This window comes from Gavialis gangeticus, unplaced genomic scaffold (genome assembly GCF_001723915.1).
Source record: "Gavialis gangeticus isolate Ggan-Ray unplaced genomic scaffold, GavGan_comp1, whole genome shotgun sequence".
Taxonomy (NCBI): Eukaryota; Metazoa; Chordata; order Crocodylia; family Gavialidae; genus Gavialis; species Gavialis gangeticus.
In genome coordinates, this window is record NW_017729004.1 from 46,414,042 (window position 1) to 46,419,275 (window position 5,234).

Consider the following 5,234-nt stretch of genomic DNA (forward strand, 5'->3'; position numbering starts at 1 on the left):
GGTTAGGGTGTTAGGTCTATGCTGCATCAGGGTTGAGGGTAGTCTTATGCAGAGTTTAGATTATGGTTGTATGGGATGGTTTGGACAGGGATGATCCTGTCTTAGGTAGGGGGTTGGATTAAATGACCTCTGGAAATCCCTTCCAGCCCTACTTCTCTGTGGGCGTGTCTACATGTCACCCTACGATGACGTAGCAGCATGCTACAGTGACATAGTGATAGCATGGGTTTACACATGATCAGCAGCTATGTCACCATAGTGGCACCTCCCCCATTGTAGCATGCTGCTATGGTAACATAGTAGTGAAATCTAACCGTGGACCATGCACATGGTGCAGTACAAGCGGTTATGTGCCATGCTTCAGTACTTCCAAAAGGAAGTACTAAAGTACAGCCATGTGTAAATGCACCCTATGGGCATGTCCATACATGCAGCCACCCAGCAGCTCAAATAGAGGCGGTGCAAATTTGAGCCAGGGCCTTTTGCTTCAGTGCATGTGCAGAGGAGGGGGCTGGGGGAGCGAGCAGGGCCAGCGGGGCTCCTCCCATAGTCCTGTCCCCCCTCCTCCAGCCCCCCTGACACCTTACTCATGGCACTGGAGCCCTGGTACTGAACACACAGCCTGGGGCCATGTGTTCAACACCAGGGTGAGGGCCAACCATAGAGATGCTCTGATAGCCAGAGCATCTCCATGGGGGACCCAGCCTTCAGTTGCCTCAGGGCATGGTCCTTTTTTAACTTCATTTTTTTAGACCCCTGGATATCTTGCAGCATGGAGAACACTTTTTTGTTCCCACATGGGCCTCTTGCCCCATCTCAAAGGGGTTTGAGATGGGGCAAGAGGCACATGCACGCTCATCTGGATGAGTCTAAAATTCAGCAGCAGTACTGATAATACTGGTAAGTAGGTAATACAACTGAAGTTTATGAAGTCAACATGTTCTCATTGTGGAACAAGGGATTGGAGCTGTGGAACAAGGAAGATACAGAGCCATTTGCAAGAACACTATTTTAAAAATGGTGTGGATTATCTGAGCCTGTGGGTTATTTCACTGTTTTGAAGAACAGGCATTTTGGAAGGGGTATAGTGTATCAGTGAGTTTATAATAAAAACTCAACAAACTCCTCAGTCTTCCTTCCCTTAATATTATGCTCTGAAATGATTTGGGATTGAGCATTTCCTTTCTTAGAAGCACTAGAAATAAGTAGTCCAGAGATGAGATGCCAGAATGAAAGGACGTATAATCTGACGCAGTCTGGCTACATTTTCTACGTAAATGTTATTGGGGACTAACTTTTATACTTGTTTAAATATTCTCTCTTCAAAGGTTTTATTTTTTCTTAGCTTAACATAACAATGAATACATTACCAAATGTCACACACAATTACCACATTTTACTTTCGCAAGATAAAATCATTATAATTTAATATTGTAAGTATTTCTTCTTTTAAGAATAGGAAACACCACAAATGCTGAGGGAACATTATATGACTTATTAAGACAAAACTGGAACGCTTTTAAGGACGACCAGCTGTCAGTATGTATTCCATTACCTCTCAAGTTGCATAAACTTCATTGTATCATTTTTTTACCTCCTCAGTGCTATACAAGTTTGTAGAGAAAATGATGAGTGAATTGAGCATTCCAGGCTAAACTCATAGTTGGGGATATGTTCAGAAATGTTTCTCTACCCATTATCTTTTGTCTTGTATCAGGGCAGTCCAAATGGTGACCCACTAACAGCATGCAGCCCCATGAGAGGTTAACATGTGGCCTATGGGCTCCTGCCTAGCTGCCACACTGACCACTGCTCTCATGGCTGGGTGGCTGAGGTCTCCCAGGTCTTTCTCCCTCCTCTGGATTCTGACTCCTGCCCTTGCTCCTGGGGGTGGGTCAGTACAGCAGTGGGGGGTGTCCGTGCTGTGTGTGCTGCAGGGGAGGAGCTGGGCTGCCCACGTTGTAGACTGCAGATGCACTGCCTGCATGACACACACAGCCAAGAGGAGGGTGGGGATGCTGTATGCATAGCAGGAGGGAGCTTACATTGTGTACATGGCAGCAAGCAGTTAGTCTGCATATGAGAGTGTGTGTGTGTGTGTGGCTGGGGGGGTGGGTTGTTTGGAGGGCAGTCACCAAGGCTTGTGGCCTATGCTGCATCCAGTCCTCAGCTGTCCAGAAGTTGGACAGCCCTGTCTTATATCATAGAATCACCAGTTGGGAATACTAGAACTAGAATCCAGGGTCACATGGTCTGATACTCTGCACAAATGCAAGATGCAGTATACCCAACCCAGGTAAATTCCTATCCAGCCTTTCCTTGAAAAGCTCCCGTGAAAAACAATCCACAACTTGCCTGAGCAGCTTGTTGCATTGACTCACTACACCTACAGTTATGACTCCATCTTCATGCATCTTTGCACCTAAAGCTACGCAAGGGCTAAAAGTGATGAGCCAAGCACACTAAAAAACACTAGTCATCCCTTGTGTTTCTGACAACTGTCATTGGGGGGGACAGGATATCTCATTACACAGCATTCTTCTGTAAGATCATAAAATCACAGAATCAATGAGTTGGAAGGGACCTAGACAGATCATCCAGTCTGACCCCCCACCACGGGCAGGAATGAGCACTAGGGGTGGGAGGGGTCATAAGACCCCAGCCAGGTGCCTATCCAGTCTCCTCTTGAAGATTTCCAGGGAAGGTGAGAGCACCACCTCTCTGGGAAGCCTATTCCAGGCTCTGGCCACCCTTACAGTGAAGTAGTTCTTCCTAATATCTAACCCAAACCTATCCTCCCCTCAGCTTGTGGCCATTGTTCCTGGTGACTCCAAGGGGGGCCCTGGTGAACAGACTTTCCCTGAGTTTCTGCTGCTGGCCCCCGAGAAGATCATCAACTCCGGTCCCCTGCCATGGGCAGGAGGTAGCTGGACTCAAAGGAGCTCAATGAGGTGTTTGTCCAGCCTCCTCTTGAACACCTCCAGGGACAGCGAGTGCACCACCTCTGTTGGGAGTGTGTTTCAGATTCTAGATACCCCTATGGAAAAGAAGTTTCTCCTTATGTCCAATCTAATTTTTTTCTAAACTAGCTTGTGCCCATTGGACCTCATCCTCCCAAGGGGTGCCTTTCTGAAGAGTTGCTCCCCTAGATCTTGGTGTTCATCCCTGACATACTTGTAGGTAGTTATCAAGTCACCTTTCAAACTTCTCTTACTCAGACTGAAGAAACCCAGTTTCTGGAGTCTCTCCTCATAGGGCCTATCCTCCAGGCCCCTGATCATATTGATGGCCCTTCTCTTTACCTTTCCAAGCTTATCCACATTCTTCTTGAAGTGCAGTGCCCAGAACTGGAGCTGTGGCCTCACCAATGCCAAATAGAGGGGGAGAAGCACCTCCCTGGATCTACTGGCAACACATCGGCTGATGGATGCCAGAGTTCTGTTTGCCCTGTTGGCAACTTCACTGCACTGATATACCAGCTGCTGTGGACAGGATAGAAATGCAACCAAAGTCTAGCTTATCAAACTTTTAAGCCTTTCCAGGTTCACCCAAAATCAATTAAAACTAGATTTGAAATACTGTTCTACACTGTTTACTTGAGCAACCAGTTGATAGATGCATATGAAAAAGACTGACAGACTAGAATTATTATTCTGTTTCTCAAAATTCTTAATACAAGTCTCCTGTATCACCTGAAATAGGATATAGAAAATTCTACCCCCCCCCCCCCAGATTTTCAGGCAAGAATGGCTTTTTCTATTTACTCCATACAATATGAATCCAAACTATTTTCTTTTCTGTGAAGTTCATTTGCATAGAAATCTCGGTTTCTAATCACCAATGTAAAATGGACCAACAATTCCTGGTCTTGGTCCCCTTCCTATAATCTCCATACCTGTCTGTCTACCCCTATATTTTGACTTCTTGGGGCATGAATGTTCCCTGATGTCTGGAAAGCACCCACCCACATCATGGGTCCTATCATTAACAACAACTGAGTTCCTTGTTTCTACAGAAGCCAAAATCTGGATCATCTAAAAGAGGGTATAGATGTTTTTACAACAATTTAGATGTGCTGCTCTAATCTTTTTATGCTGACTTCCTAACCTATCTGCCTCACTCGTAGTTAATGAAAAACTGCACAAGAGGCAGATTAGTTAAACAGTTGACCATGAGTCTGCAGAAACTATTCTGCAAATATTGCCTAAACAGACAAATCATTATTAGATAATAGTAACAATATACTACATCTGTGGGGGCTGACTGTTTTGGCAGCCATGCCATGAACTAGCCCAGTACTTTCCCCGAGGAACACTCTGATCCCCTTCTCCTGCCCAATCTGCTGCTCTGCATTCTGCAAGCTGCTATAGGCGACCAGGGTGGACGACTGGAGACCCCATGGGTTAAAATCCATGGGGAACATGGTACAGGGGACACAACGGTGGGAGTCTACTACAGACCTCCCACCCAAAGTCCTGAGCTTAACCAGGAGTTTGCCCGGGAACTGGCTGAGGCCGCATGCTCCAGGACCATGGTTGTCATGGGTGACTTCAGTTACCCAGACATCTCATGGGAGGATCACTCAGCAAAATCCGAGCGGTCTCAAACCTTCCTCTCATGCGCAGATGACCTCTTCCTGACTCAAGAAGTCTATGGGCCAACGAGAGGCAAAGCACTGCTCGACCTGGTACTGGCTACAGGGGATGACCTAATTGGCAACCTAGTGATCGATGGGAAGTTGGCAGACAGTGACCACGAGCTGATCACCTTCACCATCTACCGTAAAGCTGGAAAGTCAGTCAGCAACACGGAAGCCCTTGACTTCAGGAAAGCCGACTTTGACAAGCTCAGGAGGCTTGTCAGTGAGGCCCTAAGGGACCATGACCCCAGGGAGAGGGGAGTTCAAGAAGAGTGGTTGCTCCTCAAGGGAGTGATCCTCAATGCACAAGCTAAGTCTATTCCATCCTGGAGGAAAGGCAGCAAGAGGGCACAGCAGCCCCCCTGGCTCTCTGGGGACCTAGCAGACCTCCTAAGGCTAAAAAGGAAAGCCTACAAAGGATGGAGGATGGGATTCACCTCCAAGGAGGATTATTCTGCATTCGTCCAGTCCTGCAGGGAGCAAACCAGGAAAGCCAAGGCTGAACTGAACTCCAACTAGCTTTGAGCATCAAGGACAATAAAAAAGTCCTTTTTCAGATATGTGGGGAGCCAGAGGAAAAGCAAGGGCAACATTG

At 46.9% G+C, this 5,234-nt stretch overlaps 1 protein-coding gene and 1 long non-coding RNA gene across 4 annotated transcripts in view; one reads left to right on the forward strand and one right to left on the reverse strand.

The window, feature by feature from the left end:
* CACNB2 (calcium voltage-gated channel auxiliary subunit beta 2) overlaps nt 1-5,234 on the reverse strand; it is a 233,595-nt gene that overhangs the window by 64,917 nt on the left and 163,444 nt on the right. The window lies entirely within an intron of this gene.
* LOC109291346 overlaps nt 1-5,234 on the forward strand; it is a 17,370-nt gene that overhangs the window by 7,765 nt on the left and 4,371 nt on the right. Inside the window, exon 2 of the long non-coding RNA XR_002095822.1 lies at nt 2,085-2,087. This is a non-coding gene — a long non-coding RNA (uncharacterized LOC109291346). The remainder of the gene's footprint in view (nt 1-2,084; nt 2,088-5,234) is intronic.